Genomic DNA, 12,908 nt, shown 5'->3' with positions numbered 1-12,908 from the left:
CCAAGTTCTCCCTGATCACTCTTCCTGATAGGAGGTGTAGTGGAGGTAGCCCGGTGGTTCCTCCTGGTTCCTCTCTCTTCTTATCAGTGGCAGATGGGAGTAAGAGAATGATGACAGTGTCCCCTCCTGATGGATCGAGCCTGTCCCTGTGGAGACTGTGGGGGCAATGAGGCGTGGGGACAAGGAACAGCTAAATGATTGAGCCATCACTACGTGCAGTTGTCCCGTCTGGCTGGTCCAGCCATATGTTAGAGCTGGGTGGGCCAACTCAGACTTAGCTGATAAATGGATGTGTGTTTTAAGCCAGGCAAGGTGAAAAGGGGTGAAGAAAACAAACCTGGCCGTGTCCTCGGAACGTTCCTCCAAATAACAACAGGAACACTCTTGTCTGGTGAATCATTTAGCTAGTTCAAGGCTGCACATTTGCAAGATTCACAAAAAAAAGCCACAGCAAATATATTTTCTGAAATCCCGTAGGTGGTTTACTGCACCTTTTTAAATTGATCATGGGTTTTAATCGTGAGTAGTATAGTTTGACTCGGTAAGTTATTTGTGGGACATCTTCTGTACAAACACTGGTGAGTCCCATAGGAGAGAGGGAGACAATGCCTGACTGTTGTATAATATAGGTCATGCAGCTGTGATCGTCAGAATATGACACAGGGTAGAAACGCCACAGTGACTAACCAGATGCTCTGGATTGTTCTTGTTCCCCCGTCTGCCCTCACAGCACTAAGGGTATTTCCGTTCACATCCTACAGTTCACATCGTACATGGGATGTTCCCAAGTACCTATATGCACGTCTCTCCGACATGTTTCTATTCTCATCTCCCTCTATCGATTCCACTTGATGTACCCTTTTAAAACACATTTAGTGTTCAGTACTTCATTAATTGAGTGGTGGACCATTTTATCAACCTTATGATACCTGTTACCCTCCAGATGCTATTTTTGGACAAAGGGTTTACAGAGCTACTGTACATATAGCCTATCTCTGATATGGCATTATCCTGGCCTCGATTCAAGTCATCTTCTCATCTCTCTCCTTCTTTTGTCCCTCAGCATTTTCCGGCTGTGAGTGGGGCCTTCATGGATTCCCCGTACAATGGCAACACGTCCCTCCAGACCTCCACCTCCAACCTCAATGCCAACTTCTCCCGGCCGACCGAGGCGGAAGAGGAGGGCAAGTATTCCAGCGACGCCATCTGGCTTTGGGTAGCCGTCATTGCAACCATCGGCAACATAGTAGTGGTAGCAGTGGTTTGCGCCTGTGCCTTCTAAGACCCGTTAGTTACAAGCACACAGCCGAACCTCCCTCTTGCCACCTTTTTCCCCTCAACCTATCCCTGTATTCATTTTCATCTTGTATGTGTCCATCCATAATATTAAAGCCAAGGCCCTGTTCTGAGGGTCGACGGAATATGATAGTGAAAATATAGGGATTGATTTAACTGATGTTCTGTAGGACTATGAATGCGTTTTAAAGTCTAGGAATGAGAGAGGGACAATCCTCTGGAGTTACCATACTGTATCTTACCTAAAGCCTATGTCTCCCACTGTGTTAATTTTTTAATGAGAAACGGGGAAGTGAGCTGATGTGGGCTGTGCCTTTGTATAATGAACATTTTGTAAATGAGTTATGGAAATGGACATTATATAAAGCAGCTGAGTGAGCCTCCCTTCTGCTTTCCAATCGGAGGGCTGCCCAGAGGTCAGCCTAAAGGATTAGGGAAGTGTACAGCTGTGAGATCCCCTCTGCCTGTGAACCTGAACAGAACACCACATCATATATCTTTGTCTGGTTGATGTCATGTGCCTGTTTGTCTGAAATGAATGTGTTAATGTTGCTGTCTTGGTCCAGGTCTCTCTTGAAAATGTGATTTTTATCTCAATGAGACTAACCTGGTTAAATAAGGGTGATATAAATATACACCAAATCAGCAGTCCTCGTTGTGGTTGGACACTGTCTCGGAGAACAGTGGAGAGATATGTGACAGATGGTGGCTGGTAGGGGTGCCGAGGGGACAGCGGAGGGGCCCAAGGCAGACTTGGCAGTACCCCCAGTACCCAGTGTTCTTTCCTGCGACTCCTGCACCCCTGCACTACCATTCACCATTACTGCTCTGTCCTGTCCTCATCAGCCTCTGTGATAGGAATCTCCCCAAGCACTTTATAAAACCCAATAAACCTGGGAGCTTTCTTCCATTTTAACTGCAGTGTTCAGTGCCCACCTGTTGCATCTCTGCAGTGGCTGTAGACCTGTGCCAGTTTAACTATGCAGTGATGACATCCCACTGGGTGTAACAGTATAACTTTAAACCGTCCCCTCGCCCCGACACGGGCGCGAACCAGGGACCCTCTGCACACATCAACGACGGTCGCTAACTAGCTAGCCATTTCACATCCGTTACACTCACCCCCCTTTCAACCTCCTCCTTTTCCGCAGCAACCAGTGATCCGGGTCAACAGCATCAATGTAACAGTATAACTTTACACCGTCCCCTCGCCCCGACACGGGCGCGAACCAGGGACCCTCTGCACACATCAACAACGGTTGCTCACGAAGCACGGTCGTTACCCATCGCTCCACAAAGGCCACGGCTCTTGCAGAGCAAGGGGCAACACTACTTAAGTCTCAGAGCAAGTGACGTAACTGATTGAAATGCTACTAGCGCGTACCCGCTAACTAGCTAGCCATTTCACATCCGTTACATGGGCACACACTGGTTGTATCAAAGTTGTTGCCACGTCATTTCACTGAAATGTCCCCACTGGGATAGCTGTGGATAATGTATATAAGTGAGACCGATGTATACAAACACAGTGTCACCCACAAGCCAAATGAGGGAATTAAGTTGTCAGCACAAATCTTATGTTATACCACCCCTGCTGACATTATCTGCAATTACGGAGCCACCAATTACATCGCACTAAATCATTGAGCCACCCACCATGACCAGACTATCCCAAATGACCAGACCGCTGCTATGAAGGCCCCAAACTGTTGAGCTAGCAATTAAATGATTTTGCTCCTGTCATAAGAAACCCCATTGCTGTTAACATTAGTTTTTTGTTGTTGTTGTGCCAGGCAGGCAGAATCTCACATTCACCTCAGATTGTCTCCCAGTAGACTAGTGTGTGTAGGTGGCAGCCTCCCCAGTAGTTCTGTGCTGTGCTGTCTCCCATGCACCCAGGGGAGTAGGGCCACAGACTTGTCAAATGGCAGGGCTGTAATGAGATGTAATGCCTCTCTCTCTCTCTCTCTCTCTCATATATATATATATATATATCTCTCTGTCTCTCTCTCTATCTCTCTCTGTCTCTCTATCTCTTTCCTAAAGTGAACACTGACCTCCCAGTTGTGCTGCGGTGATCAGAGCAGATCTGATCCCTGCTGCACTCGGCTGCTCTGAACAAAGATAGTGCTTCAAAGTGCATTTTTAGAGTGTGACTTCCTCATTTAATCAGCACTCGTTGTGATTTAAAGGGAGAGGAGGAGGAGAGAGGAGTGACTGCATGGGATTTGATTTATAACAGCCAACTTCCATGTCATCGCTTTGAATTACAGGACTTTTTTTTTAAGTACAATGTAAAATAGATTTTTTTTTTTTTTGAAACCAACGAAGTGGAATAAAAGGGTTTAAGATGGAGAGATTTAAGATCAAAAGTCTGGCTGAGACATCACTTCACACAGATAATTGCCCTGATCTCACTGTACAGTAGAGTTAATGAAAACAAGAGACCAATTCATCATGGGCATCTCTGAGCGGTCCTTTTCAGGTTCCTTAGAGAGCTTAGTCAGAAGAAACCTGCGGGAGGGAACAGTAATGTCTCTTACAATAAACAACAAACCAAAAAAACGCTCGTTTTTTATTGCACAGTATGGGGTCATAAGTATCTGCTGGCAATAACTCAAGATGACGCTAACAAGTTAGTATGATACATCCCCACTATATGTAGTTACTTTAATACTATTCTGAAGCAACATTCATATGAACTAGGTGAGTAATCCCAGTTAGCTATAATAGGAATTTCTCCTACCCTTGTGCCGGCTGTGTGCTTTGATGTGGGACTGGTTAAGGCTCAGGTGCCCACTGTCTACGGCTCGAATTATGTGCCTGAACTGACTAACACAACTCCTACCCATCAACTGCTTATTGACCATGGACGCCCCTTGACCACCATGGATGATGGTCCTCCTACACACGACAAGACGTCATCACAGCCTCAAGCCCAGGTACCGTATGAACCAGTTTGCAACGTCACTTAGGCGCGGTTCACCGGACACAGACGGATAAAGCTAATCCTGGACTAAAAAAAAACATTCAGAAGGAGATTCTCTATTGAGCTTAATGTTTATTCCAACGCTAGGCTTAACCTGTGTCCGGAAAACTGCCCTTTACTGTTTTTAAGATTTGTTTTTAATTACCGCTTCCAGGTAAAAAGTGAATTGTTGTGCTATACAGTATGCATCTGTCTGTTAAAGGGAACAGTTATTTTTTTAGTTTTGGGGAACTTGGAGCGATGCTTCACTCATAATCATATTTGTTTTTATGTACTGTTTCTTTATTTCTATAAGTCAACATTACTTCCGTCGTACTAAGTCTACTGTAGATCTTGAGTTTCCGTTAACATTCCGTTAAGCATGTCGTCTCCTTATTCGTTCTAATGGATTAATAGTACATCTCAATACGGTGGTAACTGAGAGCATGTGTAGACTTGTGATCATGTATCCTCTACTGCATTATATGATAAATGTCACATTCATAAAGAAATACGACTATGACAAAACTCTGGTAGACCCTGCCAGTTACAGCTGTTGGGGGAGACGTGGCCATAGGGTGCTCCCTCCACCAACAGATGCATTTCACCACGTTTGACTTCCTCCCTCCATAGGCCCAGAGGGGACTGCTTAATTACACCCCATAGAGCACTGCACGTTCCATTCTCCTTCTCCTTTCCCCTCTGTTCTCGCTCCTTCCACCCCCATCCATCCATCCATGCAGAGGACTAGACCGTGGTGTCTGCGTTGGCACTGACCTCTGACCCGAGGCAGGGCACCTCATGCCCACATGCCTCTTCCTTCCCAGGCAGCAAGAAATAGTCCGGCCGTTGCTGGGGAAATGGACGAGTCACTCCTACGAGAGGAGAATTGTAGGAGCAAGGAGCAGCTGGGTATATAAGCGAACACACACACACGTGTAAATGTGCCTTTCCGTAACATGGTTGTGATGACAATGCTATGATGTCATTACGTGCTCTCAGGGTTTGTATGTGTTCATATCTTTCAATACATTTGAAATGTTTTACACCATTTTTCTCACCATGGTTATAATTAGCAAATGAGAAAAATGTATAGGGGCCATTAAAAGTGGAGCTAGTCTTCATGGGCTAAATTAGTTACGCTTCAATTTTGGGCTCTATTCAATCTTTATCGCTGAAGCGGTACCGATTGCGCAATAGAAATGTAAAGTTCATTTCCATATGAGCCGACGTATGCAGCCTTTACCAAGAATGCAGTCTCCACTAACATTGCCTTTACATTTCAATCACACTGCAACGCTGAACTTCCTCGATACGGATTGAATAGAGCCCCGAGGCTAATATTCTCTCCAATTACACTAGTTATAATTTAGCTGTAATTAATAAGCACCGTATTGCCTAATGTCATAGTTATTCACACACAGTCAAACATGCTTACTGCTGAGGTATAGCCCTAGACTATGTTACATAAATATGCTGCCCCACTCTAACTTGAAAGTTCTATAATTCATAAGCATGATGGTCTTTGTAAATATTTAATAGCTTATGAATACAACATTTCACATATTGTGATATACCCATGTATGAATTGACAAATGACCTAGCGGGGTAATGAAAATATAGTCAGACTTCAGTGGGTGTCTCTATATGTTGTTGCTATGGTAACACCCTCCATAGATCACCTCACTTTTGTGGTGTTCTATTGCTCTGGGTCCTAAGCATCCCAGCTCTCATCCTCGGCGGAGTGTTGCCTTACGCAACGGGGCTACGCTGCATGTTTGTTTAGTCGGAGATATGAGAAGGCTTCTTGACTTTAATGCTGCCGGACATCATATGCACTCCCTTCCCTCCTGATTCACAGCGGCCCCCTTAACCCGTGGCTTGTTTGTGTTTGTCTCTGCAGACTCCCAGGAATTGCCCATCCTTCCTCGGCCCCCAGGAACATATTGGCTCATTAAAGCAGACTTCCTGTATCCTCAGTACAGCAGAGACAGTATGGGTGACTAGGGACTGTGACTTTTATAAAAGCACCTATAGGGAACACATAAAGACTACATGGGGGCTAGGAGGGATATTATGGAAGAGGTGGGACTTATTCATGACTTCAACAAATAACACCATATCTTATCCAAGGTTTCTTGTAGTTCACTTTATTTGGAATGTGCTGTGACTCATAACACTGAAAGAACATAGGAAGTGAAATGACACTAGGAAAAGAGCAACTTCCTTCTGGAGTCCTGTACGTCTTGTTTTGAAATGGATTTCTGACAGCGATTCACACATTCATTGCGATGAATGAATGGATATACATCCACTTCGTTGACTCTGGACACTTGGATTCTACTTTTCTGTGCATCCAGTTGCAGGGTTGTACGTTCTGATGCCTCCCTGTCGGTGTCAGGGTTTCCGCTATGAAATACTGATTATCAAAAGGCTATTGGCTAAATGCAGTCACTGTGTTAGTTAAATTCATTCACAATGTTCATTCACAAAAGCATTCTATAACAGTTACTTCATACAAAATACTGCACAGAGTCACATTACTGCAATGTGTTTTAAATTACATTTCTAGGGAGGGGGGTGGTACTTATTGTCTTGACTTTCCATAAATATATGGCCTACATTCCTTGTTTATACAAGGAAGTGAAACATTAGGGTTTTCTTTTGATTTCACTGTGTGTAATCATGATTGCAGTGTACAGTATAAGCACTATGAAAGTTATTGAAACCCGTTTTTATTTTGAACCTGATATTTGATGCTCGTTATTAGATTGTTCCCATGCTAGATTAACCAAAACACACACACACACACACACACACACACACACACATTGTGGCTTGCATTACAGGAGCCAGGATTCAATACGTGTACCTTATAAGGATAATGGTTGTGTACACGTTAGTAAATTAGACCAGTTGTTCATATGTTAGTCCCAACATCCAAGCCATGTGTGCATGCTCATCGGAAAGCCATCTTAATATGGAAAACACTTAAATGCAGCTGGTGTGAGACCACATGACAGTTCAACAATGATCATTTTCTTGTGTTTTCAATTTCTGTTGTGATATTTTGATTTAGTATAAGCTTAGCTTGTTTGCATGTGTTGGATTACTTTCATCCCAACATTTTGTTAGTTGACTACTCTGCAAGCTGCGTTCCAGTAAGGGATAAATAATGTCAAATTCATGATCTTATTTGATGGAATATTGATTGAATGATGAATTACTTTGTACATGAACAAATATGTAGAACTAATGTTTATTCGTTTGAGGAATATTTTTTGTAAACTTTTTATCGATCGTGTACTTTTTCCCCAATGTTTTAGTAATTCAGTCAGCGCAGAAACATTGCTGCTACAAGTCTTGATGTATTTATTTGATATTTTCACACACTTGCAAGCGAACAGAAAAGCTTAGAAGTAAACGTGTTTTTACCTGCATAATTAAAAATCAATATTGTCTGTTAACCTCATGATTTACCATCCTTTATAATTCAATTAAATTGATAAGAATGTGAAAATGATGGGCTGTCCTGTCAGGTTATTCTTCATTTGAATGTGAATGAATAATATTATGCTATCACAAATCTGTCAATGTCATGCTCATATGGGGTTGAATCCACAGTGGACTAATTTCACCCTTTGAACAAATGTTTTTCCCCAAACTCATTGTAATGGGTTACTCATCAGAATTTAAACAGGGGACTTTCTCTTGTTCTTTCAGAATTAGCTCTGAAATGGCAACTCCAGTTCAAAACTGAAATCAGCTTATTCAATCTGGCACATCCACACTCAAGTGGCCTTCTGGAGATATGGAGTGTTATAATGCAATATGAAATGAATGTGGCTTTTTCGATTTCTCATATATACAATTAAAACGGCAATCAATTAGTGTCAGTAGCAATTTGACTGAATATTAAATCCTGGGCTTTTTCATGGCCATTTGAGCATTTGTCAAATATTTTTTCTCTGAGAGCAACTGGGGTAAATCACGAGGTAAAAGCACTAATCCAACTGAAGTTTTAGAGCTGGAACAACCTTGGATTGTGGGAACTAACTTTGCTTGGCTGATATGTTACATAATATGTCAGGAAATGGATTTACATAGGACTTAGGAATATTAATGCCAAAAGTATTGGTGTCGGCCTGACTCTGTTAGTCCACTGTGGAAAACCAGTAAATCATCAGGAAAAAGGCTAATATTAATTTGGCAACAATATCTCGATAGGTGGTAAGAATGTACAGTGTATATTAGATTTGAAATGCATGCTTGGATAGTTTTATAGTGCGGTGAGCAATTGATGTGTATACTTAAGAGACACTGGGTGTGTGTTTTGTACTGTTTGGGATGTTTTGGCTCCTGGCAATCCATGATGTGATATATGTAGTCACGCCATGTCTTTGGGGAGAGAATACGCACACATTGGGAATACCTCTCTCTGTTAGCTCACTAGACATTCTAAAGCTTAACAAAACATGTTCATTTGCTGCCGTCCCCATGATGTCACAGCAATGTACTGTAGAGTGCCATCCTCAATCCTCAATACAGTCTCCACGTGTCCACAATGAAATATCTGTCCTTTTATTGACTTTACCACTGAAAGATACCTTGTAATTCAGAGCCAGAGTATCTGGATTGCGATAGTCAACACAGACACAGTAAATCCATATGTAGCTAAAACATTCAGTCGCTGGATTCAGAGCCGGGTTGGAGTCCCTGTTGGAGCTACTCCCGAATTCGCTACATTGAAGTCAGAAGTCGGGATGGTGCCTGGGAGGCCACCGCAGAGGCGTGTTCACGTGAGGGACTTGGTATAGAGAAGCATGGGGACACAGTCTCTCGAAGGAAGGGGGGGGGGGGGGGGGGTAGTGTAGTATGCTTGATTGACACATAAAAATGAACTTTAAAGGTTAATACAGTCAGTCGTTTCAACTTTTTATCACCACTTTCATCAAGTGTTGGAATTGCGTAACAATCATGCGGTCACTGTTAATCAAAACAAAATGTAACTTCATAAGAAATCATTCTTAGTGATGCTAAACTAAAGGGTGGATTTGGCTGTGTATCATCTTGAAAGAGCAGCGCAGTATACTGGTTAGCCCTGAACGACCCCAGACACTCATGACTTTCCTGTGTGAGCCGAATGCACCCTCTCCCTCCTTCCCTCACACGGTCTGGCTCTTAGGTTGGAGATGGAGGGAAGCGTCAGAGCATGAAATGCACTGCTCCAGCGTTGTCTCCGGAGTTAATGGATACTCAACCCTGAGATGATACTCTGAGGCAGGTAGGCAAGGAGAGGAAGAGGGCGATAGCAAGATATACACTGAGTGTACGAAACATTAGGAACATCTTGCTAATATTGAGTTGCACACCCTTTTGCCCTCAGATCAGCCTAAATTCGTCGGGGCATGGACTCTAGAATGTGTCGAAAGTGTTCCACAGGGATGCTGGCCCATGTTGACTCGAATGCTTCACACTGTTGTGTCAAGTTGTCTGGATGTCCTTTGTGTTGTGGAGTATTCTTGATACACACAGGAAACTGTTGGGTATGAAAAATACAGCAGTGTTGCAATTCTTAACACAAACCGGTGCGCCTGGCACCTTCTACCATATCCCATTCAAAGGCACTTAAATCTTTTGTCTTGCCCATCCACCCTCTGAATGGCACACATACACCATCCATGTCCCAATTGTCTCGAGGCTTAAAAATTCTCATTGTTTTAAACATTTTTAATAATATGTTTATCATTTTCCAATAGATTACCGGCCCAAAAAATCCTTCTTTAACCGGTCTCCTCCCCTTCATCTACACTGATTGATGTGGATTTAATAAGTGACATCAATAAGGGATCATAGCTTTCACCTGGATTCAGCTGGTCAGTCTATGTCATGGAAAGAGCAGGTGTTCTTAATGTTTTGTACACTTCAGGGCAGTTTTGAGCCCCACCTGTTTAGCAAAAAAAAGTAAAAATAAAATAATAATTGTTTGCATGTTTTGCCTGTTATTTTGGCATTAACACGTGTCACATATCAGTTTGCAAACAATGAACATTGAGTTAATAAAGCCGCATACAAACATGGTATCTTTTTTTGCTTTCTTGAGGAAGGCAGCTCCAAAATGCAGGTGTTTCAGCCTAGCTCAGTGCTTTCTGTGGTCGTGGGGCAGCCAGCGGAAAATATGTAGTGTAGGGGTTGGTAATGTTCTCTACTTGCGCCATGATTGGCTCAGTATTCTGTCACTCATGGGGACACTACGTCACCGCAAAATCTATATGTAGAGCTAAACAAATTCAAGCCCCTTGGATGCTGCCATAGAGTTACATTAGGAGTGTCCATCCAAGAAGGCTCAAGGTCAATGGCCACAGATAAAATGATGTCAAATCACATATCTACAGTAGCTTTGATTGGAATGATCATGTCAACATCATACTTTCAAAATCTTAGCTAGCAAGATAGCAGTCATCATGAATCAAGTCAACAATCTACTGGCAAATCCTTTTCATATGACGAGAAATAATTAGGTTAAATGATAGATAAAACGTATCCGTGCTTATCAGCCATTGAACATAAACATTACACAAGTTGGAAATGGCAAATTCAACAATGAGTGGTTTGGAAGGAATCAGTGGCTAACTGCAAGCATCGGAAAGCAATTACTAGCCTGCTATTCAGTGCAGTGGGTGTGTGGTCCAAGTCTGGGTTTAAGGGTCTCTTTTCCAAGCTTAAAAGGAAAAACAGTCAACATTGGCCATGCTGTCAATCCAGCATGACTTCTGCCTCGCTCAAGACAACTGGGAACTCCGACTGGGAAAATGTGTTTTGAACGGTCATCCAACTCGGAATTGCAAGTCGGGAACTCGGGCCTCTTTCTAGGGCTCCGAACTGAAGATCACTGACGTCATCACGATTCGACCTTGTTTTTTTCAGAGTTCCCAATTGTCCCTGCCTTTTTTACACCCCCCTTTGTTGCTATAACAGCCTCCACTCTTCTGTGAAAGCTTTCCACTAGATGTTGGAACATTATTGCGGGGACGTGCTTCCATTATTCCTCCTCCATCAAACTTTATAGTTGGCATTATGCACTGAGGCAGGTTACGTTCTCCTGGCATCCGCCAAACCCAGATTCTTCCGTCGTACTGCCAGATGGTGAAACATGATAAAACACTCCATAGAACACGTTTCCACTGCTCCAGAGTCCAATGGCGGCGAGCTTTACACCACTCCAGCCGACGCTTGGCATTGCGCATGGTGATCTTATGCTTGTGTGTGGCTGCTCGGCCATGGAAACCCATTTCATGAAGCTCCCGACGAACAGTTCTTGTGCTGACCTTGCTTCCAGAGGCAGTTTGGAACTCAGTGGTGAGTGTTGCAACCAGAGACAGACAACTTTTACACGCTACCTGCTTCAGCACTCAGCGGTCCAATTCTGTGAGCTTGTGTGGCCTACCACATCGTGGCTGAGCCGTTGTTGCTCCTAGTGTCACGTTCCTGACCTATTTCTGTTAGTTTGTTATATGTGTTAGTTGGTCAGGACGTGAGTTTGGGTGGGCATTCTATGTTTTCTGTTTCTATGTTGGTTTTTGGGTTGCCTGGTATGGCTCTTAATTAGAGGCAGGTGTTTGGCGTTCCTCTAATTAAGAGTCATATTTAGGTAGGCGTTGTCACAGTGTTCGTTGTGGGTGATTGTCTTCTGTGTCTGTGTCTGTACACCACGCGGGACTGTTTACGGTTTGTTCGATTTGTGTAGCCTATGTTTCCTATTTGTGCGTTCTTCTTGTTTTATGTAAGTTCGTCGTCTAGGTCTGTCTACACCGTTTGTTGTTTTGTTAGTTTAGTCAAGTTCGTGTTTTCGTTACTAAAATATGTCATTTCACTACGCTGCGCCTTGGTTCCCTCAATACTCCTCCTCTTCAGATGAAGAGGAGGAGGACTGCCGTTACACCTAGACATTTCCACCTCACAATAACAGCACTTAGAGTTTATCAGGGCAGCTCTAGCAGGGCAGAAATTTGACGAACTGACTTGTTGGAAAGGTGTCATCCTCTGACGGTGCCATGTTAAAGGTCACTAAGCTCTTCAGTATGGCCATTCTACTGCCAATGTTTGTCTATGGAGATTGCATGTCTGTATGCTTGATTTTATACACCTGTCAGCAACGGGTATGGCTGAAATAGCCGAATCCACTAATTTGAAGGGGTGTCTACATACTTTTGTGTGTATATACAGTACCAGTTAAAAGTTTGGACACACCTACTCACACCTACTCATTTACTATTTTCTACATTGCAGAATAATAGTGAAGACATCAAAACTATGAAATAACACATATGGAATCATGTAGTAACAAAAAAGTGTTAAACAAATCAAAATATATTTTATATTTGAGATTGCCTTGATGACAGCTTTGCACACTCTTGGCATTCTCTCAACCAGCTTCACCTGGAATGCTTTTCCAACAGTCTTGAAGGAATTCCCACATATGCTGAGCACTAAAATACGACAAGTGTTCAATGACTATGTACAGTGCCTTCATAAAGTATTTACACCCCCTGAATTTTGTTGTGTTACAACCTGAAATTAAAATAAAATAAATGTATATTTTTGGGGGCACTGGCCTACACACAATTACCCCATAGTGTTAAAT

General features: G+C 42.9%; 2 long non-coding RNA genes across 2 annotated transcripts in view; both read left to right on the top strand.

Annotated features, from left to right (window-relative positions):
- LOC129832359 (uncharacterized) overlaps positions 1 to 1,153 on the top strand; it is a 37,415-nt gene extending 36,262 nt beyond the window's left edge. The window contains exon 3 of the long non-coding RNA XR_008755913.1: positions 1,064 to 1,153. This is a non-coding gene — a long non-coding RNA (uncharacterized LOC129832359). The remainder of the gene's footprint in view (positions 1 to 1,063) is intronic.
- Positions 1,154 to 1,281: 128 nt separating this feature from the next.
- On the top strand, positions 1,282 to 7,787 carry LOC129832358 (uncharacterized). The gene is made up of 3 exons (XR_008755911.1): positions 1,282 to 4,238; positions 5,092 to 5,176; positions 6,168 to 7,787. It is a non-coding gene; the product is annotated as an uncharacterized LOC129832358 (long non-coding RNA).
- Positions 7,788 to 12,908: the final 5,121 nt, after the last annotated feature.

This window comes from Salvelinus fontinalis, chromosome 33 (assembly GCF_029448725.1).
Source record: "Salvelinus fontinalis isolate EN_2023a chromosome 33, ASM2944872v1, whole genome shotgun sequence".
Taxonomy (NCBI): Eukaryota; Metazoa; Chordata; class Actinopteri; order Salmoniformes; family Salmonidae; genus Salvelinus; species Salvelinus fontinalis.
This window is presented reverse-complemented; position numbering and strand designations above follow the sequence as displayed.